This window comes from Sphaeramia orbicularis, chromosome 11 (assembly GCF_902148855.1).
Source record: "Sphaeramia orbicularis chromosome 11, fSphaOr1.1, whole genome shotgun sequence".
Taxonomy (NCBI): domain Eukaryota; kingdom Metazoa; phylum Chordata; class Actinopteri; order Kurtiformes; family Apogonidae; genus Sphaeramia; species Sphaeramia orbicularis.
Genome location: NC_043967.1, coordinates 20116519 through 20131004, shown reverse-complemented (window position 1 = coordinate 20131004; position 14486 = coordinate 20116519). Strand labels below are relative to the sequence as shown.

Below are 14486 nucleotides of genomic sequence, written 5' to 3'. Positions count from 1 at the left end.
TATTCCATTATTTATCACTGCTTTTCTATCAGTGGTCACTGGCAGTAACAGTAAACCCAGTGGACGCTTACATAAATCAGATAAATATTAAATGTCTGCTTTAATGGAAGTGTTTTCAGACATTATTTATGATCAATAGGGCAGGTGTTTCATGTATATATGGACGTCGGTCATCGGGAAGTAAAGTGTAAAAATACCAGAGTCAGTGACAGGCAAGGTTTTCCCTTGAAACTACACATAAAGGCTACTGTATATACCTGAGGTTTATATACATCATACTGCTAAAAATATGGTAAGCATTAAAAACAACAATTTAAAAAAAATTTTTTATATAGAGTATTGAGCTCCTACATGAGGCAGAGTCAGAGTTAGCTTACAATTTAGCTTAGCAGAGACAGCAATAGCTCCAGTCTCAAATAAACAAAAAAAAAAGAAGTCAAATACACACGTTTTTATTGAATTCAGCAAATTTAAGTTATATATTGCAGCAAATGTGTTTTTTTTAAACATAGAAATAGGATTAAAGCTGGAAATATTGGGTTGTTTCATCAACTTTTCAAGCAAATGTGATAAGCACGTACACATTATATGACACTTTGATAGATGTTCTGCATATCGTTGCTGTTGGGCAGAAACCTCTTATGTCCAAAATAGTTATTTTTCAGGAAACTGGAAAAATGTTGTATATGCTAAATCAATTAAGTAGTTAAGAGATGTCATCACAAGCCGTTTTCAACACTTTTCATTGGTTAAATATTTCTAAACCATCAGGCCAACATGAAGACTGACCAATAGAATCGTTTTATGACCAAAAAAAAGACCAAAAATGGGCTTACGAGGTTTAACTCACATATAAGAGTCAAGGACACATCTTTGTATTTTTGTTGGTAATGCTGGCAACACAAAAAGACTTAATGGGGCATTTATCACAATTTGGTTTAACCTTTTACAGAAAAAAAAAAAAAAAAAACTAATGCAAAAAAAATGCTACTATTAAAAATTAGTTGTAGGTCTAAATAGGATATAAATTTAGAAGGAAACAAAAATAATTGAAGCAAATGAAATGGGAGCATCATTTAGCATTAATACACCACATGTACAAAAATAAGCTGTTTTTTGTATGTTTTCAGTGTATATGGATAACTTTGGTGTTGCCACTGTATGCAGTCCTGTTTGTACATATCTACGATTTTACTGTTAGATGAATCGAGCTCTTTTCTTTGCATCGTGTTATATGTTAATCGTTTTTCCACTGCCTTGTATTTTTTTTTTTTTTTACATGCTACTCCTCAGGGCTGCAGCATGCAATGTGTGCTTCTGGGATTGCAGGATGTGGGGGTGTGGAGATGGTTACGGGGGGAAATGAGGGGGAATCTGCAGACAGAGAAAGCAGTGACAGCTGTACGACCCCCAGCTTTTTTTTTTTTTTTTTTTTTTTTTTTCTTTTCCGCTGGATCTGCCATTAAGTGGAGATGTTTTCAAAATCCCCATCTCTCCATCTTTGATCACGGCTATTACTCCTCTGTATGCGATGTTAATCTGCATCACTTAATGTTCCTTTTGTCTCCTAATAGAATCAGATGGGATGGAGTTGTCTTCGTTTCTAATTTGTCCACGCTCTGACACCTTCAAAAGATTTTTTTTTTCAACTACGGTTATCGCAGCATCTCCATCTACCCCCTCCCGGCTCAGCTCGATCACACTCCACCCGCCCCGCTTGGCCCAGTTTTCGCTGCATATCTAATCCATTACGCTGTGGCATTTGTTTGTTTGGCCTATAATGATGGCCAAGATGATCACCAAATGAAGTGTTTTGTCGAGTCAGTGTGAGTCACTCTCTGACAGAATGAAGGGATTTACAGAGGCTTTAGTGGCTGTTTTGAAATCATAAATGAAGCATGAAAATGAGGCAACAAACTCTGCTTGGACCAAAAAAGAGATATGGAATTGTCACAAAATGACAAAAATATTCTAATGAGTTCTCCTGACAGCGAATGTGCCGCAGATATTCTTTTAAAAGCGTGAAATCGGTGTAAATTTGAGCAGGGCGTCCTCATGTTCATGTACTCGCGCAGATAATTTGGAGGCTTTTCATTTGCTGCCACTGATGTCTAGAGCGGCACGTACTGTACATGATTAGTTACGGCACGAGACAAAACCAGTGGTTAATGATACACTGTGTGATTCTGATGAACAGTAATCTTAAAGTCTCTGACGTAAAAGCAACGATTAACCCTTCACAAAAAAGAAGTCACCTCTATTTCATTACAGAAGCCGTTCTGCGGTAATTGAGCGTACAGTTAGCGTTGAGATTTAATTTGGTCTATTCTTGTCTTGGATATGCGTCTGTGAGATCTCATGAGACCTTCAAATGCAGCGTGGAACTTGGAGAACACCCATTTTCATTAGAGTTAGCTCTTGTTTTCTTGTATAGACAAAGACCTTGAAGTGACTTTAAAGCACATTCAGTTTAACAAAGTTTGAACAGAGCAGTGGTTAACAGTTTCAGTGGTATCTTTTGTTATTATACTGATTTAATAGTGGAATCACTCATAGATACTGACACTCTTCAGGCCAAACTCAAAAGATTATACTCTACTTTAAACATATCCCTGTTGGTTGAATTGGACAGTTTTGTATTGTTTGCAGTGAAATTAAAAGCTCTATTAAAAAACATTCAAATGCATTCTTTTGTAGTCTGTTAAACACAGAATCAGGATTATATGGAAAATAAAGTGATGTTTGGTTGAAATTTAAGATATTTGTAAATAATCTAACCCATCCAGTGCACCTCTTAAAAAACACACAGAACTCACAACTTTCCTCCAGGAATGTCTTTTTACCTTCTAGAAACCAAAAAAAAAAAGAATATAACATGATTAAAATGTCTGAATCAGCTGCATTTTACACATAGGGACTTGTCCCATCATTGTAGAGCTGAGATGTAAGCAGGACTGTGAATGAATGCATCCCATGACACCAGTGACGTGCAGTCTGGAAAGGCAGAACCTCACCTGTCATCATGAAAAGACAAAAACAAATAATGGTGAAATAAATGTTGATATATATCTGTTGATCCTTACTATAAACTTATTTTCCATGTGATTCCAATAATTTTGATTATTTTTCAATTCAAAATTGTGTGATTTCCACATTTCCTGTTCACATGCAGGGAAGAGACGGCAGCATTTTCCTTCTCGCCCCACCTTTATATCAAGGTTCAAGATTACATATAACCATAATTTGATTGAAAATTACATTTTGACCTTAAATGAAACATGCATCATGTATGTATGTGTAAAGGATAATGACATTATGAAACATAACCTGTTTACTCTTGCCAATTGCCAATCAAATGGTGAATAAGATATTCTTTTAGGTTCATATATTTGTAAGTCTGACTCACCAGCCACGAACCTGGTAGACACTAACTGAGGACTAGTAATACTAATTTGAAGCTTTCATACCGTATTTTAGCTGTCATTTTAACAATAAATAGACTGTTGGAAGAAAATTGAGACTATTTGCTCCTTTACTGAATTAAAAATACCTAATAGAACTCTGGAAATATGCCACTATAAGTAAAAGTACTGCATTTGAAGCTTTACGCAAGAAAAAGTATGTGTTATCAGCAAGTATGGAAATTAAAATGGTCATTTTTTATTATTATTATTACGTATATCTGATATGATTGGTTTAATTTAAGTGTTACATTAATGTATATGCTGCATTTTACTGGTGTGAATCTGTAAGGCTGAGCTCATTTGACTTACTTTATGTACTGTTGGACCAAACACTGAAGTCTTTCACTCCTCCATTCCCCAACTATACCTCTGATTACACTGATTATACTACTAACATTCATTGATGTTGTTTTTGGTTAGAATACATATGAAGTTAAATAGTCGTGTCTGATCATCTGCCTGTCATCTTTCCTTTGAGCCAAGTTGTGAATTTTGTATAGTTTAACTTACAATAAACAATAGATTTAGTTTAAGAATGAGGATCAATTTAAACACATTAGGAAGATTTCATCCTTCAGTTTGTCACAAATACTCAAACTCATCATAAATGGAGATGAATGGTTTTCACTGGATCAGAAAGAGATGATAAAGATTCATTTGAAAAGCAAGAAAGAAAGTAAATTTCAGATAAATGTGATGGAGTAAAAGGACAAAATATCCCTCTTAGATGTAGAAGATCTAGTAGAGGAATACAGTTGTAAAAAATGAGAAGACTTAAGACAAGTACAAGTACCTCAAATACTGTATGTGCAGAAGTACAGCACTTATAGTAATAGTACATAATTACATTCCTTCATAACAAATTGTATTTGCACATTAATGTTTACTTTGTTTGCCTTAGTGTACTGATATTTGGTTAGTGCTTGAAGACAAAAAGAATCACTTATGATGTTATAATAGGAAGAGTTATCAGGTCATTATAGACGACTACAGTTGTATACCTTCTGCCATTTCCCCCATAATTCATTAGGAACATGTCGAGACTGGAGAAGGAAAGCTGTCACTGGCTGTAGGTGCTCAAATGGCAGCTGCTGTGTCGTTGTATGTGGCTTTAAGAGCAGTGGTATAATGGGATAGAAGGTAATGTGTATGTGCCAGCATTTCACTGCATTCCATACAGTAAAGTTGACCAACAGACCTGCATTGCCTTCCCTAAAGCGTGCCTCCAGCAGCCCATTTAGGCTGTCAAACTCCCAGCATTCTCTGCTGGGGCTGCCCCACAGACAGACTCCCAGCAGCAAAAACTGATGAGATGCAGTTTGACAGAAAGTGGCTGCTCATAATCCATTTCTAATATAATGCCTTCCTCTATAGACGTATAAAACTGCAGTATATACTTAGAATAAGAAATAATCTCTGAAAGGCATATTTTAATTAAAAAATAATCTGTGAACATTTCTGTTGGCTCGTAGCATGATTGGATGAGTTGAAATCTGCTATGGAAGTACAAAGAGCAAAAGAGAGACTGTAAATAAATACGTGAACAAGCAAAACATACTATTCTAGGTTTTTTCTACTATTACTACTATGAGGAGACTCATCCTTTGTCCAAATTGCTTTTGTAGACTGTTGATGTTTTCACAACATTGATGCTGAAGGTATTGTAATGTTGTACGTGTGTGTTACTGGGGGAGTGAGAACGATGTAAAGACAAACTATCTCATTTACCATAGTTGTTATTGAGATATATTGTGTAAACTCCTCCATAATTATAATTTAAAAACAAGTGGTGCCAGGCACAACAAATCCCGCCCCTCGCACATATTGTATCTTATTTTGGCATCGATCCAGCTGATGTCATCATGTCTATGCGTGTGCTGATGTCAGCATATCACTTGCCTCTATGTATGTGCCAAGGTTGAAGTAAATTGAGACAAAATTGATGTTTTTATAGACGTGTGAAATTTCGCTCATTGTAAGTAAATGGAAGGAGAAAAAAGATTAAAAAAAAAAAAAAATCATAAAAAATGTAAGCATCGACCTACTTTTCCCAAAATGTAGTGACATCTATTCTGGGTCACGGGCAATCTATAAACCCAATTTGGTATGAATTCAACCAATAGATTTGCTGCTAGAGTGTTAACAAACAAACAAAGAAACAAACCAAACCAAACCAAAAACAACACCCCTTGCCTCCCCTTTGGGGGGCAGGGTAAAAAATCACACACACAATATATCTGACAACTGTCTTTAGTTTCATTATGGGATGCATTTGCTGTGATGTCAAAGCTTATGTAATGTCACAGTAATTGTTACATAAACCCTTTCATGCACAGTGGTCACTACAGTGGACAGTTATTCTGCAGCTGTTCTCTTATATATTCATGGGTTTTGTTGTTGTAGTTCTATTTCAGCCAAAACAGTGGACACTTATGCATCATCCCAAACACTGCAGTTCGTACAATTATTGTAACTTTGCTGCTCATGATAAACCTGATCTGTAGTAACATGTTTTAGTGTAAATGAGTTGCTAATTGTTATTAGACTGTAATTAACAGTTTTCTGAAACAATTTTTTTTTTTTGCATATCCTCCTGAGACCAAGTAATGCATTTTGTCCTCTGTAGGGGACAAAAGTTTAACAGTTTCATTTAAAGAATGCTGTGCATTACAAAGGACATTCCTTTAAAAAATTAGTCAATAAATAACAATTGTTTTAAAAATGTATCTGAAAAAACTGTTACATTATGCAGTTTCCAATCAAGACAATTTTTTAATGTAAAACAGCTAAAACTGTCAATTTCCTGGGTCTGAGGAGGATATTATCTCCACGAAATGAGTAATAACTAATATTAGAGTATGAGCAAATGTGAGAGAACATTAGTGATTTAGCAATTAGCTGCATTAAAAATGTTTTTAATTCATAGTTTTCACACAGTATATCACTTTCTGATGATGAGTTTTAAATACATGTTTCTTTGCTTCAAAAATTAAATGCATGGTGTCCAGCTAAGTGGACATTTTTGTAACTCCACGAAAAGTAGGTTCATAAAAAAAAAAACAAAAAAACATTTGCATTGTTTTTTTCATGCCTAAAGAGGAATAAAAACACTCAAGAAAAAAATATTGACTAAAGTTCTCATAATTCATGCATGAAAGGGTTAATTTCTGCCCATAATTGCACCAATTTTGAGGCCAAAACCTTGGATTGGTGAGAGTTGGGTCGCTGTGTAAAGTCTTTTCCAGCACATTTTCCATGGAGTTCGAGTCTGGACTCAGTGGTGGTAAATCCAAGCATGTAAATGATGTCTTGGCATTCATCATCTTGGAATATGTCTGCGTCATCAGTGAAGAAAAACCTGGTTATTGGGTTTATTCAGGTTCAGCAGACCTCATTTTATGGACACATAACTTGGCTGAACCTGGACCTGATCAACTGAATCAACCTCTGATCACAACACTGCCCCCACAGGCTTGTTCTGTGGACTCTAGGCATGATGGGTAATCACTTCATCCACCTCTCTTCACTCTGGAATAAGATCAATCTGGATTTATTAGACCACATGACCTTTGTCCCTTGAAACACAGTCCAATCTTTATGCTCTCTGTCAAACTGATGGTTCTTTAAGAAATGAGAAGCTACTGCATCAGCTAGAGTTAAATAGGTTGATGTAAATGAAACATGATTATGCAGTTGCTTTGTTAAATCCAGGTAGCAACCTTTGTTTTTGTAAAATTTTATGGTGAGAACATTATAAATATTTCAGAAATCTTGAAGGACAATTTAATTATTTGTACAATTTAAAATTAAGTAAAAACACACTATTGTAAGCATTTTAAGTGGCAATGTTAACATGAAATTGAAAGTCTATTGGAATAGTATTTCTATCAATAAAAATTTTGCCATAAATAAATAGATAGATAGATAGATAGATAAATAGATAGATAGATAGATAGATAGATAGATAGATAGATAGATAGATAGATAGATAGATAGATAGATAGATAGATAGATAGATAGATAGATAATTTTTTCATTCCTGGACACATGCAAAATAAACGAAAATTAAACAAATTTTCATTGCATGACTCCGAAACACAGTATAAAAAATGAATGCAGTTGTCAAATATTCAATCTTAATATTATTTGCGTATCCGAAGCAACATAATATAGTGATAAAAATAAACAAAAAACAGACACCATAAGTACATGCTGACCCAAACCTAGTTTAACAATCCAATCCTGGTGAAAGTGACATAAGTCCAGTATGTTCCAGTTGTATCACATGTCTCTTATATCTCTGCAGAGACATAAATGGGACATCAGTGTAGTCTGATGCTCTTTCACTCCTGTAGTTGATGTCTATCTGTTCTTACTTGTATTCTTCCGTTGACACACTGATGCATTAAACTGTAATATAACGGTACTTGTTCAATGATGCTCCATGCTCTGAGTGCACGTTAGGAGTGTGTTTTTAGTTTGACCCCAGGTGTTGGGAGAACTGCTCCTGCTGTTTTAAGGTTTGAGTGGCGTTACAGCCTCTGGCTTTTTAGCTTCACCCCAAAAGGGCATGTCCAGCCTGCAGCTCCAGGTGGATTTAGAGTAACTGCAGTAGAACACATGTCGTACAGTCTGCACTGTGTCACTGGTAATTTATGTTTTTTCAATCTGTTGGTGTTTAGGGGTGTAAGAAAATATCAGTTCTGCAATATATTGCGATATTTCATTTCACAATACTGTATCGATATTAAAAAGTACTGTATCGATATTTTTAGGTATTTATTCAAATGCAGATATGATGGAGGTTTGTTTTTGTTTTTCTTTATTGTTTATAATTTATTTATTATTATTTAACACTGTTTTATTAAATAATGATTATTTGAAGCATCCTACAAGCACTTTATACTGTCTGAGAGGCAGATGTTTGGTCCTTTGTTGGGATTGCACAAAAATAATGTTCTGCTGTTAGTTCTGAACTAATAAAATATGAACATTTGAACAGGATCTTAAACTATAAAGTCTGGAAAACATAATTTAAGTTTTAACACAGGAAAATTTTGTGATATAACACTAGATCCAGTTCTAATCAAATAAAAATGTGTTTAGTATTTGGGCATATTTTGGGTGTAATTCAATTCTTCAAGGAAATAATCATTTTTTTAAAAAAAAGAAACAAACAAAAAATTGCCTTTTTAACAGTATCATGACATATCGTGATATATCATTCATGATCCTAGTATTGTGATTTGTATCGTATCGCCAGATTCTTGCCAATACACAGCCCTATTGGTTTTAGAATCACTTTGATACTGTAACCTGATGTGCAAATATATGCAGAGGGTTGAACTGTATCATCAGGTTTTTTGGACTCCGAGACCAGTTCTGTGTGTTGGAAGACAAACCTGCTCCCTCTAACCTTCTTCCATTTCCATTCGCTCAGTGATGGTACAAACAGTGCATAGTTCAGATAGAATAGCAAAGAGCCAAAGCTTGACAAAGCACTATTATTATTCCATTAGACATTTCCTCGCTAGATGTTTTTGTTGGAGCTCTGCTCTAATCCATCACTTCCGTAAGTGCTATAGTCATTTCGTTTGGATGTGGATTCTGGTTTGCTTTACCTGAACCTGAACGGGTTTTTGAGTATAGACGGGTCAACATTTCTATTTCAAGTAAAGACAAAGTAATAATGATAATAATGATGATGATGTCCAGAGTGGGTACTGTGCCATTAAATTGAGTTCACCTGGAGTGTAAAATATTAAGGAAATCATCATTGTAAACTGAATTAGTTTTAGACACAAAAATATAAATGAGAATGTAACATGTTATAAAGGAAAAAACATGTTTTAGCCTATAACACATTACCTATGTAAGCACTACTTTTTGATCAAAGCTGGTTCTCAGGAAATTTGGTAACAAATATTAGGGTGTTTTCACACCTGGATCGATATGAGCCGTTGTTCCGGAACAAGTCTTTGGCTCGGTTCGATTGGGCATATGTCAAAGCAGTAATCGTCCTCTGTTCCGGAACAAAACTGTTTTTAGTTGCCAGGGGAAACCAGAGTGAACAGGCACACTCAAACAGAGGCCCTATCTCGGAACCGTCGTGCTAACCACTACACCACCACGCCACCCATAGTGGTAGTTTCTGTACAATAACCATAAATCATGGCTGTAAAATGCAAATCTACCTAATATCTTAGTAATATAAGACTAAGCCAAACATTTAATGATATAAAGATTACCTGGAAATACTTGTGCTAACTTCTGTGTCATGAATAATTGTTGGAAAATGTAGACCTGCCTGCTCCTATTTCCCTGGAAACCAAACAATAATTTACCATTTATCATGATTATTTTATTATTTAGGAAAATGTACTTTTTTAAATTAAAAAAAAATAGTTTTGTTTTTAAAGTACAAAATACAATGTTTTTACACAGCACCACTTTCTGTCCTGTGTTACTGAATCCAAAATATCACAAAACACACACTGTTCTGTCAAATTGCAGCCTTTTGTAAACATATAATTGCACAGCCTGACAGCGCAGCAGCAAATGGGATTTGTGTGACAGTGCAGCTCTAGTTTTAACCCAAATCTAACCATCAAGACTAATTCATTGATCATTTTAACCCTATAACGCCAAACATATCATATTTGATACATGAGTTTTGAAGCCCTCTACATGATCAGTGTGATTTTATTTTCTTGAAAAACCTGATGTATACAATTAGATACACGCAAGGTGAGGAATTCATTCACCAGAGGCCTTTCCAGTGACACTACAAGATTGTCATTAATGAGGAAGGAGGCAGAACTTTGCCAATTTTGAAAAGGAATTACCAATATGTTAGACATTTTTGTGTTATATTATGTTTTTGTTTGTTCAAAAAAATAATATTTGAGCATTGAGACCTGATGAATCAAATCTGACACAAACTGAAACTCAGACATGGAAATTGATATTTGAAAAAAAAACAAAAAAAAAAAACTGGGTGGACCAGAAGGACCAAACAAAAGGCTCCAGCTGGAATTTTCTGTCAGTGATTTAATGGTTCAGGCTTTACAGGGTTAAACACATTCGGTTGCTGTTTAGTACGTGGAATATTTATGTAAATGCTCAGTATTTTCTGATGTACTGTACATTTCATACCATGGAAACAGTTTTTTTTCCCCTTAAACTACTGAAAATGGTGAGAGTTGAGTTCAAGTATGTATGTGCAGAGACTGTTCTATAATATTCGGTGGCACCTGTATTCTGTATATTGAGCATTATAACAAAAATCATCTCAGCTGTGATGAGGGGGAGGTATTCAAAGGGCGAAGTCACAGTCTCAGTCAGTCAGCTGGTTGATCCCAAAATAAGTTCTGATAGTACAGATCCCACATGTAGCTGTGGGATACAGCTGCAACAGCCCTTTGGAGTGTGACTGCTGCATCATTTGGAGTTTAGCTCAGTTAGTAAAGCACAGATTTACCACGCCACAGATTCCAGCCTTTAATCCTGAGCGAGGCAATTTAATACCAAGCTGCACGCTGCTTATCACACTGTGCTTGTTTCTGTGTCTCTGCCTGTCTGCGTCCATGATTTTGAGTGGCTTCTTCTCTTATTTTCTCAGTGCCTGATATCAGCTCTGTAATGAACATCATTATGTCACACAAAATAATATGACTGAGCTGAGGGATCTAAACGCGGCTCCCTGACTGTCAAAAAATATTTTCATGTCAAGGACCAGTTAATGTTTTTACAGCCAAATTTCACACACTTTAAGGAGGAAAAACAAAGAAATCCACTCAGAAATACAACAATTACAGTGAGACTCTACAAAACTGAAGTGTCCTAAATCTCCAAAGCCACTTTTAGCTGTCACAGGCATTGCTTAAACATTGATCAAACCGCATATCGTTATATTTGACAAATGCATCCATTGCAATTTAGTTTTCAAAAGTTTGGGCTTTACAAACTTGAAGACTTTTCTGAAATGTGAAACTGAATAAGCTGTTTCCACTCAGGATTTTGGATGTAGTTCATCACGATTTGCATAAAAAACTGGTATTGTGTATGAACCCTGCCACTGACAGTGTCTCAGAAAGAACCAAAAAAAGCTTCACTGAAAAAATAATCCACAAGGAAAATAAACACAAACTTGGAATAAGTGAAGATAGGTGTGTGCTTTTTGGGAGATCTTGCACGGGATAAATTTTAAGAAAAAGGCAGAATTGTATGCTTGACTTTATGAGAAAATGGAAAAAAATGACAGTCATTACATTTGTAAATATTATAACAAAGACTCAAAAATGGAAAAATCACTTCTTTGACCCAATACTTTCCATTTTCATATTGTTGTCTTAGCTATCTAACGTTTCTGTCATTCTAGATGTACAGCATAACTGTCAGTTATAACTCATAATATTTACATATCATGAGTATCATATCATGGATGTTGGATTAAACACTAATCATCCCACTGTTTTCTTTTTACTGGACACTGATCCCACTGCTTCCGTTCTGTCTCTGAGTGCTTGTTGTTTTTGGTTTTAACTCTCTGAAAGGATTTGTTGGCCATTTTTCTGGAACCATCTGATATCTTACAGACCATGAGCCAAGACAATGTGTTTACTGTCAACATATTTGCAGAAATAATGTTTACAGTGGTACAGTTCAGAGTATTGTGTATTTACTCCTTTATCCAGGCACATATTAAAAGATGAGTTCATATTTTTTTCCTGGGCTGTTATAAAACACCACTTGTGCTCAGTTAAACATTGAATCAGTGTAATTCATTTAGTTCCCTATTTGTTGTCATTTATTGGATTCATATTAGATAGTAAAAATCTATTTTTAATAGGGTGCTTCTATGAAACTGGTCCTTAAAACCAGGACATGGGGGCCACAAATTCAAACAAGATCTAGGAGTCACAAATTTTTGCCAGTATGGCTGTGAAATAAGCTATGAAATGGGCATTAAATTCTGTCTTAGAAGTTTTTAAAAGGTCTTAAAAAGTCTCAACTTTAACTTGTAGAAACCTGTAGGAACCCTGAATGTAGATGAGACAGATAGGAGGTCAGATGCAAGAAAGGTACAGAGAATTTGGTCCATTTTTTGACATCAAAATGTACAAAACAACTACATCAACATCCAATATCATATGGGTGCTTCTATAAAACTGGTCCCTAAAAACAGGACATGGGGGCTAAAAACTGAAACCAGATATAGACTAATGTTATGAAACAAGTTCAGAAGCACTTTGGGTCTATTTTAAAAATAAATATTTACTGAGATAAAAGAGAAATTATTTTTCAGATAAAACACATTTTATTATTATTTTATATATTTTTCTTATACAAAAATCTGCATGTAACACAGTAAAAAGGACACGAAAATTACGAGTTACTATTTTTTTTAAATATCTTTTTATTGTCTCATAGGTACATTTTGGGAATCAAACTAATTATATAAGGCAGAGTGTTTCACAAAAATGACTGCTGTTGCAAAATCACTCACAATTTATTTGTGTTTAACTGGGCAGGTTCTGCATGTAACGTGAGTGGACACAATGGGTTATACACAGAACCTGGAATGAGACTGAGATTCATGAAAAACCCACATGTCTGGATTAGAAAAAACACTAGGATCAACAAATTTAACGGTGTCTTTCTTTATAGCGCTATATAAGACCATTTACAGCCATGTTTTCCAGATCAAACACACTGACACATAGGTAGCTTTTCATGTCTCAATTTTGGTCCTATTTTTAGCCCCAGTATTTTTATTTATGTTGGAAAATCACTCACAATTTATTTGTGTTTCCGGGTGTAACATGAGCAGACACGATGGGTTACACATACCATCTACAGATGTAAAGTGTTTAATACCTGTTGATCCACTAATCCTATCAATACATGTAAATAATTGGTGTAAAATGCAGTTTGCCATCTTTTCATGGTCATCAGATATGACCCATTTGAACAGTCAGAGGCTCCATAGTGACCATAGAAACACCATTAACTTCTACAACATTGATTCTCTAGTAAAGCCCATGGGGTTGGATCAATGACAGTAATTGGAGACACTTGTTTTTACATTTAGTTAGCAATATCTTTGCTGAACAAGTCACTTTTTCTTAATTTTTTGCTGGTTTGATATAATCCACTTTGAACTCACTTTGAGTTTTCATAAATATCTACATGATCTGGGAATTAAAATATAGGAAAATGCATGATTTACACCAAAAAATTCAAAATACACAGGATAATATTATTATTTTTTAAAATGGTGATAAATTAGTTAAGAAAAGGTAGAAATAGAGAAAAATGTATTTGGGAACTGCCACAAAAATAGCACTGGGTCTTCATGGGTTAATAGTACTATATATATATATATATATATATATATATATATATATATATATATATATATATATATATATATACATATACATATACATATACATATATATACATATATATATATATATATATATATATATATATATATATATCACAGAAAAAAAAAACATATTCAATATCTTTTCCAATATCATGCAGCCTCAATGTATATAATAGTAGGGATGCACCGATACCGATACTAGTATCAGGCCCGATACTCAGTGTGTGTACTTGTACTTGTACACATATAAGCACTCTGATACAACCGCACTGATACCACTTTACAGCAGCGTGACATTCGCAGTTAAGTGCAGCAGGTACGCGGCAGAGGAGTAATGTCAGCAGTGTGGAGATTTTTCAAAATAAATGACAGTGACAAAAGTAACGCTGACTGCAAGTAACGTTAAAGACACAGACGGATACGGATGGAGTGATCTGTCCATCCTCTGCGTACATTCCATCCGTTTTCCAGGTGCTCGCGGATGTGTACCCAGATGGAGAATACCACTGGGAACCGTGGAGGTAGAGGAACTGTTCAAAGAGCCACTGTATGAGTTAGAGAAAAACTATTGACAGATTTATGACAACTACCCTCATCAATACCAACATCAATATTAGTATCCACATTAA

The 14486-nt window shown here is 34.9% G+C and overlaps 1 long non-coding RNA gene across 1 annotated transcript; it reads right to left on the bottom strand.

The window, feature by feature from the left end:
• Positions 1 to 4665: 4665 nt before the first annotated feature.
• LOC115428508 (uncharacterized) lies at positions 4666 to 6977 on the bottom strand. The gene is made up of 3 exons (XR_003936632.1): positions 6876 to 6977; positions 6434 to 6439; positions 4666 to 4676 (listed from the first exon to the last, which is right to left on the bottom strand). It is a non-coding gene; the product is annotated as an uncharacterized LOC115428508 (long non-coding RNA).
• Positions 6978 to 14486: the final 7509 nt, after the last annotated feature.